Source organism: Hyalella azteca, unplaced genomic scaffold (genome assembly GCF_000764305.2).
Source record: "Hyalella azteca isolate HAZT.00-mixed unplaced genomic scaffold, Hazt_2.0.2 contig4008, whole genome shotgun sequence".
Taxonomy (NCBI): domain Eukaryota; kingdom Metazoa; phylum Arthropoda; class Malacostraca; order Amphipoda; family Hyalellidae; genus Hyalella; species Hyalella azteca.
In genome coordinates, this window is record NW_025934235.1 from 182,055 (window position 1) to 201,672 (window position 19,618).

At 39.6% G+C, this 19,618-nt stretch overlaps 1 protein-coding gene across 3 annotated transcripts in view; it reads right to left on the reverse strand.

Annotated features, from left to right (window-relative positions):
- LOC108677851 (poly(rC)-binding protein 3) overlaps nt 1-16,163 on the reverse strand; it is a 127,032-nt gene extending 110,869 nt beyond the window's left edge. For 2 of the 3 annotated variants that reach the window (XM_018166147.1, XM_018166148.2), the window contains exon 1: nt 15,118-15,450. The gene's annotated coding sequence lies outside the window, so the exon portion shown is untranslated. Of the gene's footprint in view, nt 1-15,117 lie in introns of all 3 variants that reach the window. The other variant, XM_018166144.2, reaches the window with a different exon arrangement.
- Nucleotides 16,164-19,618: the final 3,455 nt, after the last annotated feature.

A 19,618-nucleotide genomic window follows, 5' to 3' on the forward strand; every position in this document is an offset into this window, starting at 1 on the left:
TTGCCGTGCTTCATCATAAATTAATCTACGAGCAACCGATGTACCAACCTCATTGCCTTATAATTCGTAATGCTCCAATACAGCATCCTATGTGACTTGACTTCAAAATGCTCTTTACTCGTTGGATGCTCGTTTTCGGTCATTTAAGAGTTAAATCTGTAATTTAGAGCAGTGTATCTTGACAGTGCACCATAAAAAATAATAGGGACATTTTTTCCTCATTTTCTGCTGAATAGCTGAGTTTTACATACAATGGCAAGTTTTTGCAATACGTAGTATGTAGGACTCCTAATCGGCTTAAAGGAAGCTTCTGTGCTTTTTAAAGTCCGGTTGTAATATCTTAATGCGACTCTGTGTGAGTCTTTGAAGAATGAATCCCACTAAGATCCCCCCAGGAAATAAGCGGCAGCAGAGACAAGATCATCAGTTCGCCTGCAATCTCAGAAAAAAATCCTCAAAATGAAGTGAATTCGAATTTTTTTGTCATTGAGATCCCTCATCATTGACTTAAACAACTTTTCCCACCCACATATTTACAGACGAGAAGTAGATCGTTTGAAAACAGGAATAATAATTTTTTAATTTACGCATTATTAAACACACTATTTCAATACACCAAAATGATTACTAACTTTACAAGAATCTTAATTAGGATCATTACGATAACAGCCCAAATATTCCCAAGTCCCATTTCGCCACAGAATAAAAGCCACATTATCGGCCAAATACACGAGAATCTTCTACACGACAGAATTCTTAATACATCAAAGAATTGGGAGAAAAATTTCCACCTCATAATGAATAATTAATCGCAAATTAAACTTCATTTTTCAAACCCGAGCATGTGCTGTGCACCACAATTCCCACATGCACGCGTCTCATTTTCCTCGTGTATATCCTGGCCATAACTCGCGATGGATGTTCCGCGAGAACGGAGAAATGCCTGTAAACATCGCTGAGTCTATCAATGGATGATGTAGTGAGCTCGGGACACGTGATTGAGAATATTTTAAGACTGAAAACACGCCCCATGCTTTGGCTACTTCGGTGATATAGCGGATACGTTTTATAGTATCGTGCAATGTACTCGAACGATCAACGATATAAGCGAGTAGATCCAGAATAATACGATATTAGATTAAGGTATGGATATTGTTTAAACTTTAAAATCTATCAATTTTCCTAAATCGATATTTTTATTGTGTTTAATTATTACTATTTGCAAAAAATCAATTCAACGTGCTGTTCACCAATAGGTACGTTGTTGCGAGATATTAATTGAACAATGACGACAATATGTGGCTAATGAATTCGAGCAGAAAACTTCCTCCATGTCACCGCTCAAGCACAGTTTCGTTAAATAATACGGCAACGGTCTCTGATATATGTATTAAGGCAGCTGCCACCGAAGGAACATTGAATAACTTTATTATACTTGATTTTTCTATTGACTTCCACTCCAGTCTTCAGACCTGTTGCATGGCTCTTGATTTAGCTTGCAGTCACGTCCAAAGCCACATCTTATTTTAAAATAATCGGTGCAAAAACCAAGCGAACAGTTTATTCCGCAGAGATGTTTGTTTCGGTCATTCCTTATCTGGATACTTTTTGACAATGACCGCACCGCGACAAAGGTTCAAATTATTCCCAACAGAGGAATAATATCAATAACAGTAGGCTCACCATTTCTACTTTAATATAGAATGTTCAACTGCAATCCCCTAACAAATCATTATTGTGAATGTTACAGTTCTTCAAATTTATCACATTGTTCAACGTGAGGACATGATTACTGCAAAGTTCTTAAAAAAATGAAAAGGTTAAAAGGCAGGTAACAACTTTCCAACACAATAAATCCCGATTTTTGTACATTATATAGGCACCTATTTTTATCTGGAAAGCCCATGCAGAGACTTTTCAATTCTTATAAGATCCTTCTATAATGAACACGGAAAACTGATCGAATATTGGGGCAGCAGGTAAAAAATTCACGGCACTGATACCTAAGGTGAAGGTTCTCGAGCACGCATTTATCACGAGCATCAGTTCACGGACGGCAGAGGATTTGGACTGTGAACATGAGTTCACTGTTTTGCAGTCAGGGATTTACTCGACGTTAGAGCAGCGCTCACAAAGGCCGCGATTGTGCGAGCGCTGCAGTAGCGAGCGCAAGCCTCGCCGCCTGGCGTTGGGTGCCAAGATCGGGCGAAGAATAAGACGAGCTGAGAGCGCACGCCGCTCACTGTGCGTGTATACGAAACACTCGGCCGGATGCGTCCTGTTGGGAAACGCGCGTGCACGGTAAACGTGCGTTGTTGTTTACCTTGGTTATGAGGTTTGTTTTATAAGTTGCGGTTAATTTAAGAAGCTTTGTGAAGAGTATGGTCCTCGAAATTTCACTATCGAATCAAGAAGCATCCAAACACCACAAATTTACTGCAGGAATATATTTTTCCTTGTAAATAATCGCATAACTATTGTTTAAACGCAGAAGTTGCTTACTTAATTCGTCGCAAACTGAATCCTCCAACAGCAAACGTCATTTTTGACTAACCACAGAATCATTGCTGTTCAATTAGTTTGTAGTCGGAAATGTAATCGGATAAAGGAATTCGAAGCCCATGGGATGGTGTTATATACTATATATAGCGGTGCAACAATCAGCGCAGTATAGGATGATGACAAAACACTTGGCTCCCGGGAGTTTCGCGGCAATATTGCTGCTTGCTTGTCGTAACGTAACATTTTTGGCGGATGATGATTATCCGAACGTGCGTTCGCACCAAATGTAGCTACTTGACTGAAGCTAGATAATATAATAATAATAATTATGAAAATAATCATAATAATAACAATAATAATAATAATATTAATAATTATAAAATAATTGTAATAATAATAACTTTTGGTCTCTATTTTCATCTGAAATTTATTTTTTCGCTTTAGTTTTTTTCATTTTACAACCGCTTGCATAAGTGATAAATTAGGAATGATCTTTCTTGCAAATAATTTCTGATGTCATTAAGATAGAAAACTACAAATCTTTCATCACAGTTTTATAATTTTTCCTACAATCCGCAAACGAATCATTCCGCAAAGCTTTTACCATTTTATGTATTGTTTGAATAAGTCGCTTCTCCGCCGAGGTCTTGATGGCTTTACTCCTACACACGTAATGGTATCATGGCTGCACTGTCGCATTAATTTCCTACACGGTATAATGTTTCCGGCAATGATTTAGCGACATTTATCGTGCAGTGATAAAACTCGCTAAAATAGTTTCACTTTTTGAAACCATAGTTATGAAAGTTCGGCAGGCTACTGTATGCACCACTTACAATGCATGGTATCGTGCATCCAACATGAACTAGAAATTCAGTATTATAGCCCACACTAGTACCTTCACTTTTTCCATCACGCACTAATCGTCTTTCATCGTTGCATAGTTCGTCCATCATGATTCAGTCACGCATCAGTTTGTGGATTATGTTGTTGTTGTTGTTATTAGGTATTATGATATATTTTGCCAAAGATAAGTATTAGGATATGGGAGGTTATGGTTGGCATGGATGCGTATGCAGGTGCTGGTCTCAGCAGAGGTGCTTGATGAAAAGGAGCACGCCAAGCCATCGGCCTCGTAATGAAATTGGAATCAAGCCAAATAGTTGGTCGGGACCCATGCCCCAGAATTTGGCGGCTTAGCGAGCGCGCTAAGAGAAAAGCGTCAATAGAATTCGGGTGAATTGTTTACATTCACCGCTGATCACCGACGCCGGAATAATGTGTTTGTGCATAGATACAGTTGGTGTCCCATGTTATGCTGTGTTTTGGGCCGCAAACTTGCTTTCATTAAACATGAATGATAATAATATAGTAGGAAATATCAAAAAAGCTTTTTAAAAAAATACGAGTGAGAGGAGATCGTTACTTCTTACTCGTCATTGTTAACTTCATTAGTTTCGATATTCGATCAAATTTCTTGGCTGTAATCGACACTAACAATTATTCGCAAGGATTACGTAATGCTGAAAAAACAGATCGTCTAAGAGGACATAAAACGCAGCCTTTAGTGCGATATTTTGGCGTAAAAACTAATGCATGTCTCACTCTGCGCCGCTGTGGCCGTCCGAGCTACCAAAGTTGTAGCGTTGTGTGGATGTGTAGCGAGCCCCACCGTATGTATAGTATACATCGCATCGTGTATATACGTATAGAATATATCGCATACTTCTGTGGTTTCTCCGAGCGCTCACCGCAAGCCGAAAAAAAGCGGCTCGGATAAAGAATGTACAGTGTCTTGACAATGCTTCCGCGGTATTATTTTCATTGAAGCTAAGCATGGCGAGAGAGGGTATTTTTAGAGGGAAACTCACTCACTGATGCCTCAGTGCTCGCTAACTCCTCTCGCCCCCTTCCCGTGCAACTTGTTTTCTATTAAAAAGTTTCGGACTGTATCGGGCCAATGTTTTAACCATTGCCCACATGCGCATAAACATTGTTTAGTAAGTCTCGGGCGATCGTTTAACTGCGTATGAGTAGGGAAACTTATTTCAGTGAGAAAGACCTCAGAGCAAACAGTAGCGCAGATCACACAAGGTCGAGCAGAATATCGCGGGCTTCTCAGGCCGAATGATTTGCATTGTTGAAAATGTTAACGTTGTTGCGAGTAAGAAAATTAGCCGATGCATCATAATTAACTACGGAACGTCATGCTGGAAAAACAAAAAAAGTACTAATTTATTCTCAATGATATTATGCATTGCATGAAAATAAATTACATCTACAATATAGATTAGTTAGGAAGCGGAAATATGGGGAAGACCGTCGTTGGAGCTCAGTAATTAATGATTGCATGCAGTGGTACAACTACTAACTGCATTCATTCAGTGCATTGCGCCATTATTAATATCCATTGTACATCAGAAGTCCTGTTAGCACATTATTTTCCCGAAAATAAAAACCGACATTTTCTATGTTTTTCCACTGACGTCTTCTACGTTGTCCGACTGACGGCTTCTGCGTTGTTTGATGTACATCTTCCTAAATTCTTGCACGGTTTCAGAATAACTTTTTGATTTTTTTTTTCGGTTTTAAATTTTTGCCCGGATTTTTGTTTCCTTTTCAAAAACTTTTACAATAGAATCCGTTGTCCAGATAGGCTATTTCGTGTTTATCTCGACTCAGTTGCCACTGAGCATATGAGTTGTCTTCAGTCATCCAGGTTTTTGTTCCAGCTTCTTAATTACTTGACATTCATATAAACAGGCAGGTTGCACAATGTCCAGCGCCGTTTTGAATCCTACGTTTATTTGACTGATGAATCCATATACAATGTCGCGAAGATTGAAAAGTATCTAGGCTTACATGATGACAATAATAACTGGTGTATCATATATCTTCCCATCGCCAAAGATAAGCTGCGCATAAGCGAACCAAGATTTCTAGTAGGGTTAAAGCGGTATTGTTCAGCATGGCTCTCGTATATTAGCCACAGCAGCCTGCTTGCCACCACTTAACGAAGCCACTGATTATGCTGCCATAATGAGATTATGAGCGTGATCATTATGCGTCCAATTAGCTACTGTGATCGGCAAAATTATTTCGTGTTCGATTTTTGTATTTTAGTTTGTCGCGGATAAACGAACGCTCGCTGAAAATTGATTTTTCGTAACAAATCGTTATGCAATTTACGCAAACTGAAGCTCTGTTCTAGTATACTATAATCCACACATTTGTTATTAGGACTAAAGATATTTTAGCCTTTAATGACTCGCTTATTGCATTTAATTTGCCAAATAACAGTGACGGGATGAATTCATAATTCACACAACACAGCTAGTGACAGAAGTGCTGGCTTTGTTTGGCTACAATAATAATGAGAGTAAAACATCATAATACATGATAATTAATAAAAAATACGTAAACTGAAATGCAAAACATTTTTGGTCAAGCTAATGATATATAATATGAATTTTCAAGGAACTGTTCCGTAAAGCCCTCGACTGTTAGCGCGGAGGAAGGCATCTAGTCCTCTAACATTATTGTTGCAAGTTCTAATTGTGCTGGAATTTTCGATTTGTATCAAGCCCACTTGCAGGCCCAGAAGTGCTCGCCATTTTGCTATAGGACAAATATCATTACTAAGCTACAGTGTAGCGAGCTGCTGAGAGACCACGAAGACTTGCAGCAATGAAAATAGTCAACAGTAGCAGCAAGAGTTCCATCAGGCATTGTTTACCCCAGCTTGAACCGCCTTCAGCTTGATCCCTCAGGAGTGGTCTCGTTCACGTTCCAGCGAGGCCTTGCCTGAGTTGTTTGTTCCAATTTAAAGCGTCGTTTCATTTGTTGCTCAAGTCTAATGTCAATACACCACCAACTTATTAAAAAAGCCAAATGGTATCAAAAAAGGCCGGTAAAAATAAACAGGCGAGGATCAGACCTCAACGGTGTAAAATATTAAAATCTCTTTCTACTCGGAATCAAAATACAGGCAATAAAAAATTGTAATCTTAAATACCGCTCAATTTTGTTTCGACTTTAAATGACTTTGTTGGTAACTTCGAAAGATTTGTAAAGCCTACATAAAAGACAAGCATAAGGAAGATTTTATGAGTTCGACGAATTGAGTCGTAAATAAAACTTGAGCATCCGGCCTCATGCGGGATAGTTTTCAATATTGCTCATATTTCGCGCTCCATGAACCTCAAGCCACGCAGAAACTCCGACAAATCTCGTCGAGTGCAGTGCAGGGCATGGAGCAAGCGAGGCCTGCTGAGACTCCATGGCGCTGTGGAATATCTCACTTGTTGAGCTAGAAATGCTTCTCTAAATTGACGGTGGCGGGTGCCACTAACGCCAAGTTTCGTGAGCGACTGCCGAGGCTGGCGAGACGGCAGCTGGAGCTGTTAGAACTTGTAGAGCGCAGCGCTGAAGCTCGCGTCCTGTCATCTCACAAATTCCTTTACCTTGTTGAGAAACTAGTACGAGAAATATGAACCATATAATCGGCGACGGTAAATGTTGGTAATTACATATATGAAGATTTTCAGCATGGTTGAGCGAGGGATGTACATAAGTCCTCTCAATCGGCATGACATTTTGTGGCCACCACACGGCTGCTAGCACTTTCGAACAATAATGGTGGATATCAAAGGGATTATTTAGATGATATTAATCTCGCGCTTGGGAAAATTGAAGCTGATTCATATTAGATACTAAAATTTACAACAAGTGTTGGGTGTGACCCTTAGCGCGTTTTTCTAATTAGAAACTTCCTTCCATACCGTATTTCCAAAATGTAAAGAATCCGACTGTCAGTTATTTCGTTCATGTTGCGATTGCATGATATGCTAATAATTAGCTGAAAATACCTTATGACAGACTCTAAAGAAAGAAAAGTTTTTGTTTCTAATTCAAATCCGTCACCTTCAAATAAATTTCATTTTTTCTAAAATGTTAGTGTGAAGAAACATTACATTTTAGTAGATCTTTGCTCATTGTTAATGTTTACAGAAAATATTAGTGGAATAATAAATTATACTACATGATTTAATTCCCGACATGATAAGTCAAGGGGGATTTCGAGCGACAAAGGCCTTAGCACACCACTCTAAGCCTTGCTAGAGAATAATTCATTGAAAGAGAAGACCTTAAATTGAATTGAGTGACCAGTCACTACGATAAGATATTATAAAAAAATGCAATTAGAGTGAAAAGTTCACCAAATATTTTTACAACAAATTATAATAAGAACTGACGCAGATATGAGTTAAATTTTCAGCATTTTTTTACATGACAACGCAACACGGAGTGCAGCGGATATGACTTAAATACAATCTTCTCTCCACATGTCTGCTACAATCATCTCTCCACATGTCTGGTACAATCATCTCTCCACATGTCTGCTACAATCTTCTCTCCACATGTCTGCTACAATCATCTCTCCACATGTCTGCTACAATTTTCTCTCCACATGTCTGCTACAATCATCTCTTTGCATGTCTGGTGCAATCTTCTCTCCACATGTCTGGTACAAACTTCTCTCCACATGTCTGGTACAATCTTCTCTCCATATGTCTGGTACAATCATCTCTCCACATGTCTGCTACAATCATCTCTTTGCATGTCTGGTGCAATCTTCTCTCCACATGTCTGGTGCAATCTTCTCTCCACATGTCTGGTACAATATTCTCTCCATATGTCTTGTACAATCTTCTCTCCATATGTCTGGTACAATCTTCTCTCCATATGTCTGGTGCAATCTTCTCTCCACATGTCTGGTACAATCTTCTATCCATATGTCTGGTACAATCTTCTCTCCACGTGTCTGGTACAATCTTCTATCCATATGTCTGGCACAATCTTCTCTCCACGTGTCTGGTACAATTTTCTCTCCACATGTGTTGCATTTATCACATCAGTGAATCAGAAATGAATATTTTACAGGAGTATCAATTGCAAATGACGAAAGCAGGTGCATGACGATTGATGCTGTGAGAAAAAATGAATGTAATATAGTCTCATCAAATAAAGATAACTTCAGCATGCTTAAGAAAACAGCTACCAAGTTGCCCTTAGTGGCAGCAGTTATTAAAAGGAGTAAAAAAATGGAATTGAGTCGCACATGCATGTTCAATAATGCTCTAACATTAAAATATTCCATTCGAATTAGTTCATATTGAAGAACTGTTTTATGTAAGCAACGATTTTCTATTTCTCCCATTTGCCGGCAAGCTCACCTTGTGAATAATTTAGTTCACAGCAGGAATCTTCTATACGTAAACAGGCATGAAACCTGTAGCTGATCTCATTGAATATTCCTCCTCCTTCTCGCCAGACCGGCGGGAGGAGGAGGTTTGACTGCAAGACCATCGGTTGCTGCCAGCGACGTAAAGTTGCCTGCGTTGTTTCTGCGAGAGGATCCGGTTACGCGGAAGGCAAGGGACTTGCCGCTCACTTTGCCGGATCAAGTCCCGTCCAGAGCAAAAATAAACCCGGCCGTCGTCCTGTCTGTCGTGGGGATGGTCTACCACGCCATCCAGGTGATAAGAAAGGACATTGGTAGACTAAAGCAACCTAAAATCACTACGGTAAAGTTCGTCAATTTTGTATCAAGGAATTGGTGTTCACACAAGCTAAATATCATACAGGGCAGCGCCATAAATAAAACAGGTCTCTTTAGGACTTGGAAATTACGGAAAATTGAAAAAATTATTTTAAGGAGAAAAAATAGAATCACTTTAATAGCGTTACATAATTTGGATTCAATAACTCGAAAACGATTTCGACAGACGTGTTTCAGAGCGCATAGCCTAACAATTTCAAGGCGTCCTTTCTGCAATGCACTTGATATTTATTGACAGCGCTTGACCTGATTCTCCGGCCAAGAGATTTTTACCAACAATCGGTGGCCAAGAACATGCGCGAATTGGAATGCTTCGTAATTTACGACACGTTTATAAGTAAATAAGTTTTTCATTCGAAATAACTTCTTTTCCAGTCCTATTATTAAGTTTAAGTGTCAGTAATAAACAATTCATACATAAACACTTCGGGACTGAAATACTGACACCGAATAGACAGTTTCTTATAAGCCGTAGANTTACAACGCTCTATGCGTTGTCCTTATTTTATGTTCTAATAACAAAATCAGCTCGCCTGAGCCAGTAGGCTCTGATAAAAACGTGACGCAGATGAGCTGCGGCAGGAAAGGGGAATTGAGAACACTTTTTATTGTCCTGCAGTGACGGGAAACTCAAGCAAATGTTGACATTATTGGTTAGGATGTTATTACTTCTCGTTATTGCCGTAGCTACCAACTCTTGGTCTGCTACGGGACTTGGGGCAGGAGGCCAAATTGCTCGAACGCGCAATGCTCCTGTTGTGTTTGCAGCGTCATGGTTGGCAAATTTTGTTCTCTTTCATAATTCTGAACGTCCTAACGATCTTTTTTCCGAAGACGGAGGGAGTCCGCGATATAAAACGTGGGTGTCTAAGAATTAATCTGCGAATTTTATTACAGCATGAGTAGATTTTTTTTGCGTTTAAATGATTTGAATAAGTTCTGTAAACATCAGTTGAATTCGCATACTCTATACAGTCAAAGATTTTTATAAAATGATCGCAGTAACATTTTGTCACAATTTATCAATCTCAAATAAGGAGAAATTGGGAATGAACCGGTAACATTATAAGCATGGAAATGAAAAAAAATTGCGAGCCGCTGCTGTCCCACAAACTAATCAATAACTGATAAGATTATAAAATTGTTGCAATTAATTCATTCTTAATGTAATAATTGTTTACAAACTGTCTTTATAGTAAAACCCTAAAATTAGAGAGAGCATTCAGAATCTAAAAAAATCAGGCCACAGGAAATAGAGCCATGCCGTGCAGTGAGAAGGTGTGAAGGCAGCCATGCCGTGCAGTGAGAAGATGTGAAGGCAGCNGAAGGCAGCCATACCGTGCAGTGAGAGGGTGTGAAGGCAGCCATACCGTGCAGTGAGAGGGTGTGAAGGCAGCCATACCGTGCAGTGAGAGGGTGAGGAGAGGGCGGTAGCGTTGAGTCAGGGCGCGTGCTGCTAAGCAGCTGATGATTGCTTCACCCCTTAGAGTGACAGTGAACTACCCGCTGATATCTCAAGTGGAGTGTTTATGTCCACTTCAAACAGGTGTTGCTTGAAGGGTGTGGCTATTTCGCAGAATGAAAGGCAGATACTCTGGCATTTTATTAATTAAAGAGGAATGGGATTCTAATAAGTAAAGAGATTCTTCACCTGTATAAAAATATTATTCGTATTTTAGAACTCTTTTTGACTGTGTGTCAGCAACAGTATTTCCAATAATCGAAGAAGAACAAATGAAAAAAAGGCTTCAAAGATCGCACTACCAATAAAACGTCGTGCAGGAGGCGAGAAAGAAGCAATAGTGTCTTTAAAAGTTTTGCAGGACAAGGAATAATTTTTGAACAAATCTATAGTATTGCATTTATTATGATTTGAAGGCTCATAACATCGCTCATTTTGGATGGGAAATAAATTTTCAGTTGTATAGGTTCATTGATAGTTTTTACAGAAAAATACAGAACACCAGCATTAGAAGTTTGAAAAATAGGTGATAAACTAAAGCGTGCATGATGAACTGCCAGAACGAAATATTTATACTAAATTCACATGCAATCGTGTGATTTTCCGTAGCTTTAGCACGTAAGCTGAGTTTAGTGCAGCGAAAATGTTCCTGCGTGTGAGTATTGAGCCCGACGCGGGAATTAGCGACTAAGCCTCCCACGGCAACATTTCATACCGAGGCATTTCCAATCTGATCTCACCAGAGAAATATTTAGAAAATACTTTATTTGAACTACATATGTCCCTATTTCATTGTGGTAATGTTATGTAGAATTAACGTGAATAACAATCTATGTAAAAACAGAAGTTACAGTAGGTTCCCTGAAAGTTTCCCTGCAGTCTAGGTTACCTGATTTGGCGTTTTTTTCGCTGGGACCAAACTGAACATATCAATAGGCATAATGATGTCTCCTCCCATCCGTATTTTTTAATAAGTTGTAAGTAGATAGAGAATTCTAATAAAAATGGTAATACCCAATAGTATGACATAGACGAATAATTATGTAATAAGCTGTATTTGTAGGCAGGATTTTTTCTTGTGCTCGACTTCGTAAAACAAATTTCTTTTTCGTGGCTCTCAGGTTGAATTTTTGGAATAATCTAATTTATAAAACGGCTTAAATTTATAATCAGAAACGAAGAATTGTATTCAAATGCAAAGAATTTCCATGAGAAGAAATATCTCCGTTCATGATGAACCAATCCTGCAGTGCTCCGTGAGCAACGATACTATATAACGGAACATTTGGCCAAGCGCGCGCTTTTGTTCTTTACATTCATGGACTGCATGGTGTGCGTGAATAATACCTACGACGACGGAATTTTTTGCACAATCCGCGAGTTTACAGCGGTTTTATAATAGCAAAAAATGCACACGATGGGGCTGAGGCTCCTTAATAAATGAGCGTCATTGTACCATGATGCTGGGTGATCCACTAGAGTAAAGTGGAAGCCGGAGAACGTGTTCCCAGCCACTCTCCTTGGGGTTCCGTCAACAAACACTTTCGAGTGTTTACCAAAGTGTTTGGTGAACGAGTTGAGATCGATAGGTTAGGGCAGGACATACTGGTGCAGGTATCGAGATTTAGCAAATAATTTGCCATAGCTTTATTTATTTCTGCGACGTCAAAGATTATGGCGAAAAAATATAAACAAGACGTCTCAGACTTAAGAAAAATCATTTGTTTCCATCCCCGCGAGGATTGAAGCCTCTCTTGAAAGGAAATAGCTTCGCCGTTCCTCATGTGCGAGAAATTCTCATTCAATTTGATGATTCATGAAAAAAATCCATTCATTTAATTTCTCGCTTCATTTCATCTATCCAAATTATTACTTACGAAACATGATATTTATTAATCATGCAGTAATTCTAAGAACACAACATATCTAGAACCTTTAGAGAAATGTATCGAAAATCGCAAAGTCCATATTTGCGGATGCTTCTGCATGTAATGAGTGTCGGCCGATGAACAACACAAGCATGTTTCAGCTAACCCAAAGCAAATAGCGTCCATTCACCAGTGGCGTGAACTGGGTCCTGCTATTTTGGCAGATATTTAGGTCTTGCGACAAATACTGTTTTTGAATGCCTCTGATGAAGCTTATATCTCGAGAGTTATGGTCGCATTCATCCAATGGCCGCCTACTGAATTTCAGTCAAGCGTTCAATCATGAAAAATCGTTCGGCTTCGTTTGAGAGAGAAAGCTTTCTAGTTTTTAATAGAGGAAAACAATTGTATTATGACGTCATTTATATCAATGCCTTTGAAGGCATTTAATCGCCTAATGACATTTTTTTTAAAGATTTGTAGCCGAAATGTGATTCATGATCGATCTGTGAATGTCACGTTTGCAACTAGGACATAGCAATACCGGTCGCAATGCTAATGATAACAAAAAGCATAAATGTAAATACTTCAAAAATGACATTGAGTAATAGTTAATGAGGAAAGAAAAATGTTACGTAAGTCAGGTATTAATTTCCATACATGTGTGGCGCAGAAACAAAATCAATTCTCCTAACGAGCGAACACAGTGCGCTGTATAAGAAGCCTGCCCTTGCTCATGCAGGGTCTGTATCAAACCATGCTATGCTATGGCTGCCATGATCGAGGGCAAGCTCGACTTCATGGCATCACAGCAGCAATAAAACGAAACTTGCCGAGCTTTACGGGAGGAAGTCTGCAAGATGTCACGTATCGAACTAATGCTATGAATTTTCCTGCGTAAACCTACATTAAGGAACGTCGTAAACCTGCTTCAAAACGCTCAGTAATTCGCAGCAAGACAACGAGTAAACAACGCGAGGCTTGGCACAGTTCTCCATAAAGATGGTAGATGATGCCTAGTGAACCTTTTCTCTCGCTCTGAGTCTACGTGAACAATACACATGCCAAATATACCAATATAATGGTTGGCTTACGCCAACATCTTTAAATTTCAGGCACAGATTTAGAAATTTATATCACTCTTCATTTTACAGGCACAACAGATCGAAAACGTTCACGAATCAGCCGAAATTTTGTTGACACAAACAGTAAAGTAAAAAAATATACATATATAGACGGCTAGATGTAATTATAAAGATATATACATAAGAAAATGTTATTAAAATGAATTTGCCTAGAAACAACCAGCCACATGCAGACATAAGAATGTCATAGTGACTGAAAGCGCTGTCAGTGCTGAAGAGGCCATGGCAATACAGTCAGGGTTACAATGATATGATTTCTGACTCAAAATCAATGTACTGTAAGAAGCTGTACGACTGTCTACGTGGCAAAAACACGTGGCGTAACCTGATTGATAAACAATAGTCGAGAGCTCTTCAATTTTAGGTATAAACTCATTGAAACTAGTAATCCAAGCTTTAAAAAGCCACAAGCATTAAAAAAACATTTAAGATTAATTCATTGTGAATTTTTCTCTGTTAAAAAATGTGTTCGGTATTCCAACTGAGAGTCGTTCTTCCATAAAGACTAACTTTAAGTTAAATATAAAGAAGTTATCAAAATAAATGTGCGTAGTTATAAAACGTTGAAATAACATGATAAATAAGCGAGATGTGCATGCAAAAAAAATCAATTTCAAATGAGTGTTCGAAAATATTTACTGAAAATGCATACTCGTGAACGGTAATTATTCAACTGAATAACATATGAGAAAAAATAATTTGGGGGATCCCATCATGTTAAAAATTGATTGGATATTACTGCTTTTTAATTTACAGATTAAAATATTTATCATTTCTTCAGCATCGTAAAATATGTCATAAAATAAATTATTTTTTCGGTTGCAAAAATTGAAACGTCGGAATAGAAAAGCATCGCAAGAAATTCCGGAAATAACGAATATTTAAAGCCTCAGCATATTTAGTGTAGCAGCCAGCCAATAATTCAGCGCTTGTGGGCGAAGAAAAGACCATGGATGGGACCCACGCTACCTGAATAAGTAAGGACTTGACCGCCGAAGAGAGACCAGATAAAAGATAAGAAACTGCGCCAAACGAGTTGTTCGTGAAAACAAGTCCTGGTCGAATCTTTCAGCGGGATCGAAAGTTCATAGCTCTTGATTAAAATTATGGTTTGATGATCCCCGACTGGAAGCAAAATGGAGCAGTCACGGTTTTTAGCGTCAGTAAATTAGGTTGATATTAAAAAGTAAATAACAAATGCTTATCGCAACTAAAAATAAATAACGAAAAACATTGATAGAAGTAGAAAACAAAAACAGATAAAAATATGAGATAAAAAATTCATCAAACCCATAAAATAGAACGATGTAACTAAAGAGCTCGGGACATGCTTGGTGTGGCCTATTTCACATGCAGGAAACATGTCTCTAATACGACCTTGGGTCCACAGTATAAAAAGTTTACACGTGCTGGAGCTATCAGAGCTTCGGTATAGATTCAATTAAATCATATAGAATTAAAAACTACCTTCTAATTGAAATAAAAATATATAGAACATATAGTAATTAGTGTGCTTACCTAAAGGGTAGCTGTAGATGAAGGCCGGCGGCGGCGGGGCGGCGGCGACAGACGCTGGAACGTGGAGGCGAAAAGGCGTCGGCTGAGGGGCGGCAGCGACTGTCGGTTGGTGTAGGAATGACGTCGGGTAAGTTTCAGGGGTCAAAGTGAAATGAGTTGGTGGTAAAGGGCGAACAGGTGGATGAAATGGAGCTAAAATAGTGGCGGTACAGGCTGGACCACGCGACTGTTGCTGAGCGCAATCGCGACCAAGTGGTGGGGTGCAGAAGGAAGGAATGAAGGGTACTGTTGCTGAACACACTTCGTCCAGGGTGCCCTTCAGATTCACTTCAGTCTATAACAGTGATAGTTTGGACTGCTTACACTTCTTTCACTGTGCAGTTACTTCAAAGATTCAAAGTCTGTTGCTTCGCGCGACACTTTGAACGACCACGAGATAAGCTTATAGATCACTGCGACAAGTTACTGAACTTCTAACAACTTCAAGTTACGTCGTCGATAAGCGAAATTGTTTGTCACGTTGTCTCGACGTTGGCAAGATGCTGTGGCGGGAGAGAGCCGAGGTGATGGAGGCTGCTTCTCTGCTGCCTCACTCGCTGCTTTAGAGAGAACAAGGGAGGGTGGGCGAAAGAGGACGAGAGCTTCCTTTTCTCGTTGAATTTGATATGACGTATGTAGATGGCTCGTTTGAAATGAGCCAAGTTTACAGACCACTCAATTACACTGTACGGTATTTGATATATTCCAATGATATGTTTTGTTCCGGATTAAAAACTTGACTGGTTCAAGTGAGGTTAAGTATCTCTCGAGTAAAAACGGGGCGCAGCTCAAAAGCAAGACCGGCCAGCAATCGGAGAAGAACTGAAAACTTCAGCAAGGACTTTAAATACTGACTGCTAGATCCTTATGAGGAATACGGAGAAGATGCTGATAAAGCAGCAGCGTGCGGGGTATGGAGGATGTGGTATGACAACGGGGCTGTGGCAATAGAGGCCGCGGGAGCTAGGAGCTGGCGCGGAGAGTCTTGTGTGTCACAGAGACGAGCGACGGCGAGCAACTGAGAGACATCGCTGCTGCTGCTGTTGCTTCTGCTGCTGGCGAGGGCTGGTGACGAGGGTGCATGCTCAGCCACCATCACCGCCACCACCACCACGATTCCCCTCGGCCAGAAGAGGCTGCTGAGGGAGAGAGTCTGGCTGCCTCAGGCTCTCCATGAGGGAGTCGAGCGAGCGATGCTAGCGTCCCATGCGACAGGGAAATGGTTGTGGGAGTCTTGCATATGGGGGAGTAATGGTTGAACCGCTGGAAATGTACGAGAAATGGTTTTAGGTGCCATGGATGTTGGATAGAGATGGTTGTGGGAGCCCGAGATGCTAGGCAGGAGGAATTTTGTTGATCAAAAGATGTGAAAGAGAAATGGTTGAGCTTTGTAGGATGAGAAAGAATAATGATTTGTAGAGCGAAAGATACGATAGAAAAGTGGCTGAGAGAATGAGAAAGCAGGAAATAACAAAAGAATGAAAGATACGTGAACATATAGCGTATATTGTAGGGACTTGATTGAGAGAGAAGGAAGATCTGATTGAAGAGGAGCACGAATGAAGTGCAGTTTACACCACCGCGAACCTTCAAGTGTGCATTGCATATAAGCGAGTTAAATGATATGTGAGGAAACAGAGTTGAGAGATTTTTCATTTTTTAGATTGAATTTAAGGGATTCAAAATTTCCGAATAAAATAATTTCGTCCAATCGTTATCAAAGCCCGGATGCGTCGATAAACAAACCTAAGCGTCAATTAATTTAAGAGACAACATAGAAATTATACTAATAATTTCCGACTTCAATATATACTGATGTACGATTCACGATTATCTTCACATTTTATACCCGATTGTCCTTTTCTGTATTTTCATTTGGACCTTGTGCGGCGTAGCTGAGACGGAGAGGGTAAGTTATGATGAGGGTTGAGCGAGTTATGATGAGGGTTGAGAGAGTTATGATGAGGGTTGAGAGAGTTATGATGAGGGTTGAGAGAGTTATGATGAGGGTTGAGTGAGTTATGATGAGGGTTGAGTGAGTTATGATGAGGGTTGAGCGAGTTATGATGAGGGTTGAGAGAGTTATGATGAGGGTTGAGAGAGTTATGATGAGAGTTGAGAGTTATGATGAGGGTTGAGCGAGTTATGATGAGGGTTGAGAGTTATGATGAGGGTTGAGAGTTAAGATGAGGGTTGAGAGAGTTATGATGAGGGTTGAGAGAGTTATGATGAGGGTTGAGAGAGTTGTGATTAGAGTAGACAGAGATATGATGAGAGTAGAGAGAGTTATGAGAAGATTAATAGAGAGATATGATGAAGGTAGGGTGAGGTAGTATGAGATGGAGTGAACAGGAATGAGTAGAATGCTTGCACCAGAAGAACAGAGCTGTCCGCACTCTGAGCGCGAGGGCTGATTGAGTGTGGAGGCAGGGCGGGCGGGGAGGCTACGGCCACGCGTCGTCGCTGCGTATAAAAATGCTGGGATTATAGAGCAGGATTAATATTATTTAGGAGGAATATTATTGAAGAGGAGTGTAATAAATGAGGGATATTATGAAGGAGGAGTATAATATAGGAGGAATATTATTGAAGAGGAGTATAATATATGAGGAATATTATGAAGGAGGAGTATAATATAGGAGGAATATTATGAAGGAGGAGTATAATATAGGAGGAATATTATGAAGGAGGAGTATAATATAGGAGGAATATTATAAGGGAGGAGTATAATATAGGAGGAATATTATAAGGGAGGAGTATAATATAGGAATGATATTATAAAGGAGAAGTAATACGATAGGAGAGGAATATTATAGAGTAGAAAGAATACAATATGGGAACAATATTAAAAAGGAGTAGTATAGTGAGGAAGGAATATTATAGAGGAGAAGGATTATAAGGGCAGGCACTGCGGCATGTGAAGACTGTGTAAATAAATGATGCATGACCTAGGAAAGGTAATGTCTATGTGAAATAATAAAAGAATTTGAAACATGACGAAAAGTTTCCAGTTAAAGACTATCAATTGGGAATTGCAGCCTTAACGTTAACTTATCGAGGATAATAAAGGAAGCGCGGAATTTACAGGAAATATTTTTTGGAAGAAAATAAATTACGCAATAACAAAGAAAAAATGTAAGGCCATAGGAGGATAAACAATGAATGGCGTTATCAATGGGAAAAACAAAACCTCGAGTTAGAACAAAGAACTTCGAAACAGAAACGGTTGAATGAAGATGCAGTGAAACTGGCAATATTTCTTTCTGCGGAATAGTCCATTGCCATCAATGGCGTCTCGCACGCCTCGCGCTTGTGCTTCACGAGCAGAAATAAGTTGTTAGTGAAGCTCCTAATTACAAGCGTTTATTTGGCGTAAAAGTAACGTGGATATGAATGCTTCACTTCAACTTAGATATAAGCTGATGAGATTAAACGTATCAAGATACAAGATAAAATTCGAAATTCGTCTTGATGAAATTCAAGGAAAACTTGAGACCACCAAACATAAAAAATGTAACTCGGTACTCACTGCAATGAGTGACAGAGAGCGCATTTTCTCATTGACGAAAACTTGAGGTCACGGACGGACGGACAGACGGGCAGACGGACAGATAGACAGACAGACAGATAGACGGACATGACGTGTACCTACAGTAGTGCATTTTTTTCCATAAATGAGAAAATGCGCTAAAAATAGTCGAAACACGCGATAATGATCGAGGAGTTTAGAAAATAAGTTGATAATAAATCGGTAAAGAAGAGTTGTCTACGGAATACGGTGGTCGACAGACCCGAGGACGATCACGCCAGCTTCAGAAACATGAATGCAAAGCATCGTATCACACGAGCCTGATTAAAAGCGTAGTTACAAAAGCTTCAGTCGAAATTATTAAGAACGTATTTCTTGAGAAATTTCAGCAAACTTACCAATAAATAACATATAAACGCTTAAATTGAGAGGTTTTGCATAGAGTATCCTACAACTACTAAAACGCACTCAAACGAAGTCTTCGCTGATATTTTAGTTACAAAGCATTGGGCAATGGCATCATATTCCCGTCACCCAACACACGGCGATGGCATCATACTCCTGTCACCCAACACACGGCGATGACATCACACTCCTGTCACCCAACACACGGCGATGACATCACACTCCTGTCACCCAACACTCGGCGATGACATCATACTCCTGTCACTCAACACACGGCGATGACATCATACTCCTGTCACCCAACACACGGCGATGGCATCATACTCCTGTCACTCAACACACGGCGATGGCATCATACTCATGTCATTAAAATGTCTACTTTTCTCTCCAACAAATCCTTCTCAAACAAGAAAAAACTCAGTATCAGGACCATGCAATGTAATTCTTATCATTATATCTAATCCCGATCGGTGTCCTCCAGAGGACTGAAATATCCATCGTCGCCTCTGTAATTCACTCATCTTTTTT